The sequence below is a fragment of the Nicotiana tomentosiformis genome, chromosome 2 (genome assembly GCF_000390325.3).
Source record: "Nicotiana tomentosiformis chromosome 2, ASM39032v3, whole genome shotgun sequence".
Taxonomy (NCBI): domain Eukaryota; kingdom Viridiplantae; phylum Streptophyta; class Magnoliopsida; order Solanales; family Solanaceae; genus Nicotiana; species Nicotiana tomentosiformis.
The window spans coordinates 47,246,976-47,263,607 of record NC_090813.1 but is presented as its reverse complement, the minus strand read 5'-3'; the positions used below and the strand labels follow the sequence as shown (position 1 = coordinate 47,263,607).

At 38.9% G+C, this 16,632-nt stretch overlaps 1 long non-coding RNA gene across 1 annotated transcript; it reads right to left on the bottom strand.

The window, feature by feature from the left end:
* Positions 1-525: 525 nt before the first annotated feature.
* LOC138904591 (uncharacterized) lies at positions 526-15,772 on the bottom strand. The gene is made up of 2 exons (XR_011413453.1): positions 15,284-15,772; positions 526-918 (listed from the first exon to the last, which is right to left on the bottom strand). It is a non-coding gene; the product is annotated as an uncharacterized lncRNA (long non-coding RNA).
* Positions 15,773-16,632: the final 860 nt, after the last annotated feature.

Below are 16,632 nucleotides of genomic sequence, written 5' to 3'. Positions count from 1 at the left end.
TAAGAAAGAATACTAATTAAGTATATATTAAAAAGATATAAGAAAATTAAATATTTAAACTATAATTTAAATGACACTAAAAAAAATACCATAACTTACATATTAAAAATTCTAATTAAAAGAAACCAAATATTTTTTGTAAATCTCCTTTTTCTCTTTACAAATAGAAATAAAATTTGTATTCTAAATGTGTGAATATTTTTGTAGTTTTTGTAAGCTCTACTAAAAGTGAGATAAAGGTTTGAAATATCAAAAGTAGACATAAAATATATGTTTATACTAAAATAGTATAAAATTTGGGTGTGGTCAAAAATTAGTTGTTCACAGCATGCCCCTCTTTGCTTGGAAACATGAAGAGTTTTCAGGCAAAGATAATGAACAAGGTGACTGATTTTTTACCTCACTATTATTTAAAAAGGAAAATAAGATAAAAGAAGCAGATGCGACCGAACCTTGGTTTTAGGCAGCCAACATATCCCGGGTTATAAGTGAATCAGGTCACGTGTAGTTCAAGTGAAAGAAGAGTGATGGAGTATGCTTAGAGGGAGAGTCGAGTGAAGTTCCGTCGAGGTTCAGATCCGCGGTTCCTACTATTACATCAAAATGAAAAGAAAATTACATACTCTTGAAATCTAAGAGTTACAAAATTTCTATCTAAATGCCATCTGGAGTCTTGTCTTGATTCTTGACTTGCTTCCCTCATTGACTTTAGACTGAAACTTGATGCTCTCGATGTAACAAACTATGAAATATTCTCCGAGGCTTGATTCTTGATCAGATGATGAGAAGGTGGATCTTGAGACCCCTATGTCTTCGCATGCATTACGTCAAAGCTGGTATTGAGATCAAACGTTTCACTTTCTCTGGCGAGAGATGGAGTCTTTTCTTGCACATCCAATCCGTACTTTGCAGAAAAACCTGCAAGCCATCAGAAACAAATAAAACGAACAAAACAATTCTGCCCCAGTTTGCACTAGGAAATTTTTGTGAGTTATTGAAAATTCATTAAACTATATTTGCTATTGCAGAATAAAGAATTCAAAAAAAGACACATTTTTTTTTTAATAATAGGGGATGTCGTACCCTATGTTAATAAGAAGGAAGGCAACCAGGGGATGTAGTACACTATGTTGACAATAAGATGAAGCTCGTGGCGCTCTAAGATGCTACTAGAGAATGTCGTACCCTATGTTGGCAGAAAGTAAGGCAGCCAGGGGATGTAGTACCCTGTATTGTCAATAAGGTGAGGCTCTTGGCACTCTGGGATGCTACTAGGGAATGTCGTACCCTATGTTAGCAGAAAGTAATGCAGACAGGGGATGTAGTACCCTGTGTTGGAAATAAGATGAGGCTTATGGCGTTCTGAGATTCTACTAGGAAATGTCGTACCCTATGTTGGCAATAAAAATGAGGTTTGTGGCACTCTGGGATGCTACTAGGGAATGTCGTACCCTATGTTGGCAAAATGATGAGGCTCATGGCATTTTGAGATGCTACTAGGGAATGTCGTACCCTATGTTGGCAATAAAAATGAGGCTCGTGGCACTCTGGGATGCTACTAGGGAATGTCGTACCCTATGTTGGCAAAACGATTAGGCATATGGCGCTCTGAGATGTTACTAGGGAATGTCGTACCCTATGTTAGCAATAAGAAATGCAACCAGGGGATGTAGTACCCTGAGGTGAAGATAGGGTATTGATTCCCTATAATGAAACTAAAAATAACATGATTACATGTATATTGGAAGGAAATCAAGTATTTGAGAACTTCACTTGGTAGTGTTTGTCTTTTCACGAACTGTTTCCTAAAATTGTTATGTTCCTGTTCTAAACAAAGAAAGATTCGTTAGTTTTAAAATTGTGGTCAGTTTGTGGCCTTGATTTCTTGGGTGACTTGACCTCGAGTCCATTACACTTGTTAGAAAAGTTGACTCTGTCGATGGTCGTACAAATCGCCGGGAGATTCTGTCTTTACTTTCTGGAGATCTTCTTTCTCAACATCAAAACCTAGACTATTTTGCGCCAATCACCACTTGTGTTTATGATGCAAACAACCTTGCTCCAAAAACAACTTTTAACTGAGTAACTTTTGTTGAACCTTGAAGCATTGTTCAGTCCTTCAAGCCTTTTGTTCGTCAGGAAAAATCACAGATGGCTATATGCCTTTGCCCATACGGTTTATGCCCAGCAATCTTTGCTTTATATAACGGGGAAACTGTAATCACTTTTGCGGCCTTTTCTTTGCTTTGCTTTGACAAAATTAGACTGAAAGGGACTCAGATGTATTACAACTTAATCAAGAAGTGTCCCTTTCAGAGGAAAAAATAAGAAAGGACTTATCTGGAGGAATATACTGACTTCAATGAACATGATATGCACTTTGGACTGGATGCCCGATCTATTTGAACCGTGTAATTCTCGAAATCTCTTGTAAACTTTATTTTGAAACTGAGTTCTTTGTCTTAAACATGCTTGTGTCGGGATGTACGAAGCCTTAAATCGATCAATGATGCCCTTTGTGGGTTTTCACCAATTGACCTCTCTTATTTGCCTTTCTCTCAACTCACTATTTCCTTATAGTGCCCGTGAAGGTTTTCACTAATAAGACTCTCTCATTTAATTTTTTCTCTCTTCAATGGATGAGGCATTACTCGTAGTATACTGACTTAGCATTCTCGAAAGTTGATCAGAAGGTCTTAGCAATGAAAGGTAAAAAGAATTATTCAACTGAATTACAACTTTTGTAACCATTTTGATGGAACAACCATCGAAAATAAAATAAAACCATGCCCCAGTTTCTTTGAATATTGGAAAAATGTGGATTTTTGTTTTGGTGTGACCGAACCCCAGAGTGAGGCTGCCTACGTATCCTTTCGGAATCAGGTCGAACGTAGTTCAATTAACATGAACTTGTTTTAATGATTTTTTTTTTTTAAAGTACATTGGTTCCAAAAGGGGGAAAAACAAAGAAATATAAACAAGGCTTCAAAGGGATAACTAGGGTTGACCAGTGTTTGGGTAGTGAGAATGATAGCCTTTCGTCATCCCAACCTGAAAATGCTAAATATAAGAATGCCCCAACATAGCCATGTCATATATAGTATCTCTTGACCGCATATGCGCATCTGCATTGACGGATATATCAGTCACCTTTCTTTCTATATCTGCCAAGTGTAGAGCTCCTTTTGACAATACTTTCTTGACGAGGTAAGGACCTTGCCAATTTGGGGCGAACTTTCCTTTTGCTTCTTCCTGGTGCGGAAAGATACGTTTCAAAACAAGTTGTCCCACCTCGAATTGTCTTGGGCGCACTTTCTTATTGTAAGCGCGTGCCATTCTTTGTTGGTATAACTGACCAAAACAAACTGCCGCCAAACGCTTTTCATCAATCAAATTCAACTGTTCCAAACGGGACTTCACCCATTCAGTGTCCTCAATCCCTGCTTCAACAATGACTCGAAGAGAGGGAATCTCAATTTCAGCAGGTATGACCGCTTCAGTTCCATAAACCAATAAGTAGGGCATTGCGCCAACTGATGTACGGACAGTTGTCCGGTATCCCAAAAGAGCAAAAGGCAGTTTCTCATGCCATTGTCTAGACCCTTGGATCATCTTCCTAAGAATCTTCTTGATGTTCTTATTCGCAACTTCAACAGCTCCATTAGCTTTGGGACGGTAAGGAGTAGAATTGCGATGCTCAATTTTAAATTGTTCACATACCTCCTTCATCAGATGACTATTCAAATTATCAGCATTATCTGTAATAATGGTTTTTGGAATACCGGAATGACAGATGATGTTGGAGTGAACCAAGTCTACTACTGCTTTCAATGTAATATCTTCCACCCATTTGGTGAAGTAATCAATTGCAACCAAGATGAATTTGTGCCCATTTGAAGCTTTTGGCTCGATTGGGCCAATGACGTCCATTCCCCAAGAAACAAAAGGCCAAGGAGCCGACATAGGATATAACTCTGAAGGTGGCTAATGAATCAAATCACTGTGAATCTGACACTGGTGGCACTTGCAAACAAAACGAAAGCAATCTCGTTCCATAGTAAGCCAATAATATCCTACCCGAAGGATTTTCTTTGCTAGAACATATCCATTCATGTGCGGATCACAAACTCCCGAATGCACCTCATTCATAATCATTTTAGCTTCTTTGGCATCCACACATCTCAACAAATTCAAATCCAGAGTTCTTTTGTATAGGATTTCCCCACTAAAAAACAAACTATTAGAGAGTCGCCTAATAGTTCTCTTTTGATCCCTATTAGCATGTTCCGGATATTCTCTTGTTTTCAGAAACTGTTTAATATCACGATACCATGGTTCACCATCTGGTTCTGTTTCAATTGTATTGCAATAACCATGTTGAAACCGAATTTGAATTTCTAATGGGTCAATGTGAGTATTACCCGGATATGGAAGTATTGAGGCTAGGGTGGCCAAGGCATCAGCTAATTCATTGTGAAACCTGGGAATGTACCTGAATTCAATGGACTTGAACCTTTTGCTAAGATCCTCCACACATTGTCTATATGGAATGAGCTTGATGTCTCGAGTCTCCCAATCACCTTGAGCCTACTGAATAAGCAAATCTGAATCTCATATCACCAACAGTTCATGCACATTTAGATTTATTGCCATGTTCAGACCCATGATGCAAGCTTCATATTCTGTTGTGTTGTTTGTACAGAAAAAATAAAGTCGCGTCGTAGCAGGGTAGTGTTGCCCAGTAGGTGATACCAGAATTGTCCCAATCCCTACGCCTTTGATGTTGACAGCCCCATCAAAGTATAGTTTCTAAATTTGACTGTCATCTTCGACTACTTCTTCAACTAAATTAACCTCTTCATCTGGGAAATATGTGTTCAAAGATTTATATTCATCATCAACCAGGTTTTCTGCCAGATGATCAGCCAAAGCTTGTGCCTTCATGGCAGTGCGAGTGACATAAACAATATCAAACTTTGTGAGCAAGATTTGCCACTTTGCCAATTTGCTTGTTGGCATCGGCTTCTGAAAGATGTACTTCAAGGGATCCATTCGGGATATGAGGTAAGTTGTATAGGCCAAAAGATAATGCCTAAGCTTCTGGGCGACCCAGGTTAATGCACAACATGTCCTTTCCAAAAGAGTGTATTTGGCCTCATAAGTGGTGAACTTTTTGCTCAAATAATATATTGCTTGTTCCCTTTTGCCTGTGGCATCATGTTGACCCAGAACACAACCAAAGGAACTATCCATTACTGACAGATATAAAAATAGAGGCCTATCAGGTTCCGGCGGGACCAAAATAGAGGGATTTGACAAATATTCCTTGATCTTATCAAAAGCTTCTTGGCACTCATCTGTCCACTTGATAGCGGCGTTCTCTTTCAACAACTTAAAAATAGGCTCACATGTGGTTGTAAGCTGCGAGATGAACCTGCTAATATAATTCAACCTCCCGAGTAGACTCATGACTTCTGTTTTGTTCTTCGGGGGAGGCGGCTCTCGAATGGTCTTTATGTTGGAGGGATCTAACTCAATGCCTCTTCGACTAACTATAAAACCCAAAAGCTTCCCAGAAGGAACTCCAAATGCACATTTGGCTGGATTGAGTTTGAGATTGTACCTTCGTAGCCTTTCAAAGAACTTTTTCAAGTCTTGCACATGGTAAGCTTGTGTTCTCGACTTAATGATCACATCATCAACGTACACTTCAATCTCTTTATGCATCATGTCATGGAATATAGTAGTCATGGCTCTCATGTAGTTACCCCTGCATTCTTCAAACCGAATGGCATGACCCTATAACAATAAGTTCCCCATGGAGTTGTGAAGGCGGTCTTTTCTGCATCTTCTTTATCCATCAGAATTTGGTGATATCCGGCATAACAATCCACAAAAGATTGGATTTATGTTTAGCACAATTATCAACAAGGATATGAATGTTGGGTAAGGAAAAGTTATCCTTTGGACTTGCTTTGTTTAAATCCCTATAGTCAACACAAACTCTGATTTTCCCATCCTTCTTTGGCACTGGCACAACATTTGCTAACCATGTAGTGTATTAGACGACCCTGATCATATTTGCAGTTAGTTGCTTCGTGATTTCTTCTTTAATCTTATCACTCATGTCTATCTTAAACTTCCTTTGTTTTTACTGGATTGGTGGAAAATTAGGATGTGTGGGAAGCTTATGGACCACTAGATCGGCACTCAAACCCGACATGTCATCATACGACCAAGCAAATACATCTCTGTACTCGAACAAAACTTGAATTATGGCATCTCTCGTCTTTTGTTCAGTATGAATGTTTATTTTTGTTTCTCTGGTTTCTTCAGGACTTCCCAGGGTAATTGTCTCAGTTTCATTTAAGTTAGGCTTAGGCTTATTCTCAAATTGATCCAATTCCCTTTTTATTTCTCTAAAAGCCTCATCTTCGTCATACTCAACTTCTTGATTCATTATTTCGAGATTAGACAGCTTTTTAAGATCTGGGCATGAATTCCGCGTGTATGTCATGTTTTTAAAGCCAGCATTATCGAAACTGAAAATGATAAGAAATTAACAAAAATTAGGGAAATAAAAAGATAGAATTTTACTACGAAAATGGAACTTCATTTCATTGAATTTGAAAGGATAGAGGGTTAACATCACAGCAAAGCAATTAAACTAAAGTATCTGGATTACAACCCTTAAAATAATCCAAATACAGAAAAACAACAAAACAGGTTGCCAAGACTCCTTCCTGATGGGAAGAGGAGTTGCTTCCCAGTTGCTGAGCGAGGTATCTGGACCAATCAGTTGAACACTTTCACGGCTAGGGCCCTCCCCAACTTGAACCATATTGATCTCATAGAACATCTCCTTGAGACCCTGGCAAACTCCGTCAATGTCATCCTGAGTAGAAGGATTTTGGACTTCTTCAAATTGTGGCTTGGCAAAAGAGCAGGCAATGTGAGGGATTGGTTTGGACAGATTCCAACCATTCTTTTTGCGGGCCTTGGCTCTGTCTATGTCAGCTGATGTTGGTTTAAAGCCCAAGCCAAAGGTAGTTTTATTCGAAAATGGAGCAATGGGGTTCACAATTCCTTGCAGAGAGGATCCCAATCCTTTTCCTGGTTCATAGCCGTTCCTCAACATCAGCGAAGCTACCATCATAGATGTGGTTGAAAGACGGGGATGCAGAATTGGTTTTCCTTCTTCCACTTGGTCCACCTCAATCACCTCAAATGCTTGATATATGATGGATTCACATCCTTCCTTGGCCTCGATATATGGAATGGACGGGTCCTTATAGACGGATGAGTTGTCCTCCCCATGAACAATAATTTCTTGCCCGTCACACTCGAATTTGACCATTTGATGTAGGATGTATGGTACAGCTCTGGCCATATAGATCCACGGCCTTCCCAAAAGAAAATTATAGGAAGTTTCCATATCTAACACTTGAAAGACAATGTTAAAATCAATCGGGCCGATTGTCATGGTGAGTTCGATTTCCCCAATAGTGTCTCTTTTTGAACCATAAAAGCTCTGACGCTGACATTACTGGTTCGAATTCTGTTCGTGTCAATGTTCAGCTGTTGTAGAGTAGAAAGAGGACACACATCTACACTTGAGCCTCCGTCAATCATGACTCCTTTTACGTAGTGCCCTTCACATTTGACCATAATATGCAAAGCTCTATTGTGGCCAGCCCCTTCCTCAGGCAAATCATCATCGCTGAAAGTAATTCTATTTACTTCAAAGAATCTTTCAGCCATTTTTTCTAGCTGATTGACCGTTGTCTTTTCTGAGACATATGCCTCGTTCAAAGTTTTGATCAACACACGACGATGCTCTTCTGAATGCAAAAGCAGAGATAACAAAGATATCTGAGCAGGAGTTTTCCTTAGTTGGTCAATGATTGAGTAGTCTTGCAATTTCATCTTCTTAAGTAATTCCTCCGCTTTATTTTCTGCAACGGGTTCTTTAACTGGCAAGTGACTTTCCCTGGCTTGCTTAGCTTTTCTCAATTCCTCTGGAGAATAACACCTTCCAGAGTGGGTCAAGCCCCCCATTTCACCTGTTTTTTCAACTCTCTCTTTTCCTTTGTATGTCATGACAGTCTTGTTATAATTCCAGAAATAGCTTTTGTGTTTGTCACTAGGAGTTGGGCAACAGGTCGGATCACGACTAGCTCTGTTATATTCCTCAAACTATTATTCGGAATGATCTTTTGAATGCCCCCGGGGATGTAAAGTTTTGTCCCACCCAATTGGACCTCAACCTTTTTTGTGATTCTAGGAACATAGAGAATCATTTTTTCAGAACCTGCCAAGTTCAAACTAGAACTCACACCTTTCACAATCAACGGTGCCAATTGCGGCGGGCTCACTATCACTTTTAGTTCTGGCCCTATGGTTTTAACAACCATCTCTGTCTTGCCAAGCTTCTTATAATCATGATCATCATAAATCATCCCAATAAAATGTGTATTATCATGAGTTGGGAGTGGATTGTTTGTGATATTAGGAGTATCCTCATTGTTTGTTACCACAATTGCCTTTGCTTCAATCAAATTTTCAATGGCTTTCTTTAATGTCCAATAATTTTCGGTACTATGCCCTTGGGTGTTAGAGTGATACTCACATATTGCATTTGAGTCAAAACCTTTTGAATTTGGATTCACATAACGCGGCATAATAGGTTCAATCAACTTCAACTGCATCAATTTTCGAAATAGGCTTGTATACGATTCTCCAATTGGGGTGAACTCTTTCTTTGGCTCTTGTTCTCTCACATATTCTTGTCGGGGACGAGGATTATATGGTGCCTGAAAATTCGGCCAGAGTTGACGGGAGCCTTGTGGAATCGGTGCCCTCCATTGTTGGTGATTGGGAGGCCTAGCGTAAGCCTGAGCATTAAACACTGTGTATTGTTGCAGGGGAACTGAGTATTGGGGACCTTGAGGCGGATAATAATGTTGAGCAGAATTGGATTGTCCTTGTTGGAATTGCACGTAAGAAGGAGCTATTCCTCTTTGAACTCCCCCGAACCCAGATTCCATCATGGATCCTTCCTCCTTCTTTTTCCGATTTCCGAAACTGCCTAACCCGCTTTGAATTGCTTGTGTGGTCGCCTTAAGGGCTGCCTGACTCACAATTTTGCCTGACTTCATTCCATTCTCAACTATTTCACCGATACTAATCGCCTCAGCGAAAGGTTTACCAATGGGCGACAACATGTAATGGAGGTAATCAGGATCCTGAACTTGGAGAAAATAGTCAATCATTTCTGCCTCTTTCATTGGTGGTTTGACCCTAGCAGCCTGCTCTCTCCACTTGATTGCATATTCTCTGAAGCTTTCTGTTGGTTTCTTCTTTATGTTGACGAGAGAGGAGCGGTCTGGCACTATATCAATATTATACTGAAACTGTTGGACGAAATCTTGAGCCATGTCATTCCAAACGTGCCAGTGAGAGATGTCTTGATCTATGAACCACTCTGAAGCAATTCCTGTCAAACTTTCCCCAAAATAAGCCATGAGCAATTCTTCTTTGCCTCCCGCTCCCCTCAATTGGTTACAATACCTCTTCAAATGCGCCACGGGATCACCATGCCCATCATACTTGCCAAACTTGGGGGTCTAGAAGACGGGTGGCAAATGAACATGGGGAAACATGCATAGATCGTTAAACGAAACACTCTTGTGGCCCCCCAAACCCTGTATGTTTCTCATTGTTTGTTCCAAGCTCTTTATTTTTCTGGTCATTTCCTCTTGTTCCATATTCTTTTCGGGATTTTCGATCTCAATTGGGAACATGTTATGAGGAGTATGCTTGTATGAATCTGGAACCTTGAAAGTCAGTTCTGGAGAGTAATGTTGGGCATCATAAGCATCCAGTTGTGGATCATTATTGGACTTTTGAGCAAGAGCCGGTTGAGGGACAGTGAAAGTATGGACAATGGGTATAGTAGGTGGGTCATTTCTGAGGGGTGCGATTGGAGGACGTGGAATGGAGGTACTGGGGATAGTGGGAAGGTTAATGCTCGGACTGAATCCAGGTTGGTACAATGGGTTACTTGTTATGGAGATAGGCACTTGAGTGGCACTGACACATTATGAAGATTATCTGAAGGCCCTATGGGTAGTGAGGGCGGTGCTTGTCCATTCACCCAGGCTTGGTACATCTCTGCCAATTGTTGCTTCGACACTCTTACTTCTTCAACCAGTCCTGAACCTTGTTCAACCAATTGTCCATGGACATCATCATTATCTGACTCATTCTCACTGTTGTTTGCCATTCTACTTTTTCCTTTTGATCTCGTATTGTAAGGGTGAGTCGCCAGTTTAAACCACAAACCCACCACCTCTATTTTACTTTATCTTTTAAAATGACAAACAACAAACGTGTTAGAGTTAGGCAATTTGCATATATTAATCACATATGTCATGCACCTAATGCCATTTTCATTTCTAAAATGATCTTGGAAGGCTTTATGCTTCATCCCGGCTTATTGATTTATTGGTTTATTTTCATCTTGAATTTAACGCTTTTTTTCATCATTTTTTTAGATTAATTATGGTTATGATAACATCCGATGAGGATTGCCTACGTATCATGACGCTGCATGAACCAGACCATTACGTAGTTCAGGGGAAAACAATAATAGTTTTTTTTTTAACAAAACAAAATAATACAATAACAGAAAGGACATTACATTGAAAATGACTTACCAAACTCTGACAAGACTAAAAGACAGCGATTTTAAAGATTCAACAATGACTTAAACTAAAACATAACTACTACATGAAAAGTTCTAACAACTACGACTATAATTCAACTCCACAATCTTCTGGCTTTCAAACACTGGAACATCTGCTCATGGTGGGGCTTGCCCTGGTTGACCCCCTAATGTACGGTACATCCTTTCCAACTCTGCTGCAAGATGACGGGCAAAAGTAGGTGCATGCTCCAAAAATTTCTCATAATCCATCCCTTGGCAGTTCACATAAGTTTGAGCGGTATAAACAGCCAAATTATGGACTTGCTCTTTGAAGTACTAGAAATTCTGATCTCGATCTTGTAACTGCTGCTGGCGAGTGGTGGCTATCTCCCTTATGTGGCCCTCACGATCTAAGGCTGACTCCAATTGAGCCCGAAGTCTAGCCTGCTCGAGTCTCGCCTGAGCCATCTCCCTATCAAAATCTGCATGCTGGTATTCTCTATTGTACCTTGTCATTTCTTCCAACTGTGCATGGAGCTGAGCTTCTGAACGTACCCAATGGGCCTTCTCTCTCTCGAATTGAGCCCTCTCTTTTTCAAATTTTGTTACTTGGCGATCCTTACTTGATTCGGCCTTCTCATTTAGCTGTATGATATTTTCATTGGCTTTGTCCAAGGACTTTTCAGTCTTTGTCAAGAGGGAATCATAATCTTGCACTTTTTCCATCAGATTGGCAATGGTTCTCTGGTCTTTCCAACTTCTCACTGGCACTTCAGAGGCTTTCTTCATCTGTTGAATTTGAGCACGAAGGGCTTCATTTTTGCGGATCAGACTCTTCTTTTCCCCTTCGGCTTCTTGTTCTTGCAAGTCTTTCTCAAAATTGAGGTTTCTCAGCCTTTCTTCTAAGGCATGAATAGTTGTTTTGTATCCTTTTTCCCGTTCACCCCAGACCAAACGTTCTTGGATTTTATCATCAAAGGCTTGAACATGCGGCCTTTTTGTGGGCCTTTTGGGCTCTGACACATCATCCATGCGAGACCTCTTCCCAAACCATATAGCATAACCCGGATCTACCTCACCTCTCTCAGGATCTGGCACTTGAGTATCATCTTTCAAATAGCGACAACCATTCCAAATTTGCTGGATTAAAGCTTCAGGGAGTGGGGCTTCGGGGTGTAGCTCAATCACTTGCAAACTCAAATCTTCATTCTTAGGTACTACTTAGTACCTTCCTAGCTGTCTTAGAACTCTGTGTGGCGCAAACGGCTGGACACTTCTCAAACCCAACAATAGCAAATAACTTTTTAGGACCGACATGTGTATCACCTCTCTTAGCGGGAGCCATCCCAAAGTCCACTCAATTTGACTTGCATTTAAAGATCTTAGGTGGGATATCCAGGCTTCCACCCCTTCTAGAGAGTTGTAATCTTTTACTCTTTCTTCGTAACTCTCAATAAAATTGTCCTTGCTCAGACCATAGCTCATGAACTTGGGGTGATGTGGAGATGCTCAATCAACCACATTTGTAACAAAATATTGCACCCTTCGAAGAATTTTGCCCCAGACTTGCACAAAGTCAATGCCCGATAAATGTCTGATAGAATGATCGGGGCAAGAGTGTGATGTTCTTTGGTAGTAAGGACCTGTACAACCCTGGCTATGCGGGTATCAATTGCCCGCTCCTCGTTTGGGAAGACCATAATTTCCAAAAATGCCATTATGAAGGCGAAGCGATGATGAATCTGCCATGTGTCTTTGTTCTGCTTGTTGTTAAGGCCCTTTTCATGAATTTCAAACCCATTTGGCTGCCCGAACCTAGAGTACAGGAAGTAGAAAGAACAACACCCTTCGACTACGTTGGTCTTTCTAATTTGCTTACTGATGTTCAGAAGATCGAAGAATCGGTGTACAAAAAGAGCCCTCGGGAATATGAGCTCCCGGTTTCTCAAATCCCTGCCAAACTCGGAATATCCAGCTATCTCTTCTAAAGTGGGAGTTAGCTCAAAATCGGAGAAACGAAAAACATTGTGAACAGGGTCCTAAAAAGTCACTAGTGCCTCAATCAAATCGTCCCGTAGTTTAATTTTCATAATATCTGTGAGGGCTCCCATGTGCTTGGTGACCCATTTCTGACCATCTTCTCCTAAATCATACCACCACATCTAAAGCTGAAGTGGAGCCTCGTCTACTGTGAACGGTGTGTTCTGGACAGTGCTCATTTTGTACCTGTGGGTGGTTAAGGTTAGGGTTGACACTAGTCTCAAGAGACAAAACCAATGCACTCCTTTTTGCAAAAAATCTTGTAAATAACTCAATGTTAAGAAAAATCAACGAAAAAGGGGGCTATTTTTGCAATTATGACCGAAGAAAGGGTGGCTATTTTTGCAACTATGGCCCCTTCTTACTTTCAAGGATAGCTTTAGGGCCGGGGGAAGGGCATTATGGTAAAAGTGATTCCCAATTGACAGACACGTCCGTTCTTGCGAGAATAGCCCTTCAACAATTTTGAAGATGTTCTAAGGCTATTTCGACAGGAACGATTTGGGATTAACCGAAGCTGAGTCTGCTTATTTATTTTTTTGATTAAAAAAAACACTAGACACATTTCTTTTTTTTTTTAAGTTATTTTATAAAAATGGGGTTGAACCCTATGAAGGTTACCTACGTATCTCACATCCGGTGAGAATCAGACCCGCGTAGTTCGTAAATATTTCAGGAATAGGATGACACTTTTTTTTGAAAAATTCAGGCTTTTGTTTTGGGGTAAATACTGAGATTTTCAAAATTTGGGTAAATTTTCTCCCTCATGTTTTCTTCTTTCTGGTTTTCCCTCAATATTTTTATATATATTTTTTTTAGAAATCGGTCAACATGCACAAACCAAATCAAACATAATGCACAAGTAGCACATAAGATGCATCAAAATGGTCTTGTAATTTCGGGTACACCTGTCCTAGACGGACCCAACCCCTGTGTTGAGTCCCCAAAGTCAAATGCACGTGATGCAAACAAACGTACCTACTATGGATCCGGCATGAGGCTATGTTATTCTAGGTTTAAACCTAGGGGTGTGTTCTAGATACGGCTTACCCAAGCGGACAACTCGAGCCGAGGTGGGAGCAATGTACCGGGAGCACGAAAGTCTACCCGGCCTAGTTACTGACCCAGCCTCGTTCTAATTGGTATGACTTCTAACAGAAAAGTGGGCCACGCGCACGTGTGCACCATAAATTCAGAAGACTCAGAAGGGAGGCGTAAGAAGACAATTTAATACAGTTCAAATAATATCAAAGCGGTAATTAGCACATTAGGCCCAAAAATACAATAATAACATCAAATCAATAAAGCCAAGCATATATCACATTACAAACTCGAATTCTGAATACTGAACCAGAGATTCTAGGTTATGTTCCCCAGCAAAGTCGCCAGAGCTGTCACACCTCCCCTTTTTCCCTAGGGGAAATGAAGTTTTTCCAATTTAAGTGACATTAATCGAAATAGAATTTATTATATTTTAAAGAGTTGCCACTTGGGATAAAATTTGGTGTCCCAAGTCACCGGTTTATTTTAAACCCCAAATCGAGAAAATTTGACTCTGTTTTACGGTCTGCGAACACAGAAGACCGGGTAAGAAATTCTATTAACCCGAAAGAAGGTGTGAGACACTATCGAATTCTGTAGTTTTAGCACGGTCGCTTTAATCATACCTGGCTTAATTAAATTGTTTAATTATTCATTTTAGAACCTATGTACATTTACCTTTTTACCGTTTTTAATTGCTTGATTATTCGTAATTATGAAATTATCTTGAAACGAATCACGTGTATGTATATTCGTTTTGTTTGGTGTGTCAAGAATTATGTCATGCGTACGTATACATAATTAATAACACTTTATTATTATTAAGATTGCTCGGTCAAAGTCGCGCGAACGCGTACCTTGATTTTAATTTTGGAAATCGTAATTATGTCACGCGAAATAACTATGATTATTTGATCAACTAAGAACATGCCTAAAGCATCATAGTGCATTTATGAATTAGAATATTAATCACGGATGGATTCGTTTGACTCATATCTTACTATCATTAAACTCAAATCACTATCACGTCTTATTAGTGTAACAAGCTATAATTTTTAAGGCAACTTCTATATCACAGTATGGTTTTAATAAATTAATCCATTCTCTTATATTAACAAACTATAATCTCCAAACATGTATCCTTCTGTTACTACTCATTATCTTTACATTTCATCTAACAAACAAAAGTAAAGCAAAATATACTAAGCTGAAAATTAATTACACCTATTCAAGATAAACCCATTCACGTTAAGAACAAAATGTATTTGAATATAAAATCTAATTCAATGACCAACCAGGAAAATTCGAATAGGCCATTTAAGTACTCAACATCAATAATACCAATAACACCATAAGAGAGGTAAACAAATCAATTCACATGTAAAAACAAAAGGGTAGAAAAATATTGGCAAAGAGGCAATGAATCAGTCAAAAGTATTCATCAAACTGACAACTTTGTCGAAACAGAATGAAATCTAAAACAAGAAATGGAACCTTTAAGAGATTGTTTAGCCGGAGTCTGCTCCAATACTTGATTCAATACAAAACCTCCAAAGTGAACTGTGCATCAACAGAGAATAAGGCCGATATTGAACCAATGATGGGAAACGAACAAATCCTAGAACCCGACCTCGACTTTTAACCAACAGAAAACTCGACTTCAACCAAAATTTTAGCTATTGGGCTGTTTTGTGGTGGTTTGGTGCTGATTTTATGGCTGCCCAATGGTGGTTTGGTGCTTATTTTGTGGCTGCCTAGTGTTGGTTTTGGGTGAGATTTTAATTTACTTTCTTTATCCCTTCCATTCTCACTTTTCACGTTATTTCTTCTTATTCAAAGATCTCCCCTCTTTACTAAAGTATATGTGTGCTATATATAGAATGTGTGTGTGTGACGGATATGTGGGTTAAGGAGATGAATGGGGGAAGTGGAGAATAGGACGTGAGGGAGTTAGGATTAATGTGAGCAGTATGAGAGAATTAGGGAAATGGGGTGATTGGGAGGAGAAAGTCGTGGTGTTAGCGTTAGGATAGGAAGAAATCATTTCATTTCTTTTTTCTTATCCTCATCTCTTCTACTTTTTTTAAAGCAAAAGCCAATTAACAAGACTAAAAAAATCAAATGTTAAAAAAAACTACTTATACTAATATCTTATATCTCTAAAAGAAATTACTGGAAAAAAAAGTACTACATACTAAGGCTTAGAATACTAAAAGAAGCGTACTTATTTTTTTAATAAGATAAAACAAAATAACTAAGTAAGAATACTAATTAAGTATATATTTAAAAGATATAAGAAAATTAAATATTTAAACTATAATTTAAATGACACTAAAAAAAATACCATAACTTACATATTAAAAATTCTAATTAAAAGAAACCAAATATTTTTTGTAAATCTTCTTTTTCTCTTTACAGATAGAAATAAAATTTGTATTCTAAAAGTGTGAATATTTTTGTAGTTTTTGTAAGCTCTACTAAAAATGAGATAAAGGTTTGAAATATCGAAAGTAGACATAAAATATATGTTTACACTAAAATAGTATAAAATTTGGGTATAAATAGACTACTTTCCATTTCTAGCTAATGGCAAACACACATTTCCTTTATTTGCTACCCAAAAGAAGAGCCTTTATTGAACTTTTTTCCGGAAAGTGTCTTTTTTTCTTTTTTCTCTTTTTTGATGCATAAAGAATCTTTGCAGTTTTTGTCATATTGTGACATTAGCTCGTTTGGCACAAAGCACAAATTAAGTTATTGTAAATATTGAACTTCAATATATGTAGATATAATATTCCTCATGCGTATTTGCAAATGTTATACTCGAGGTGAAGTTCATGTTT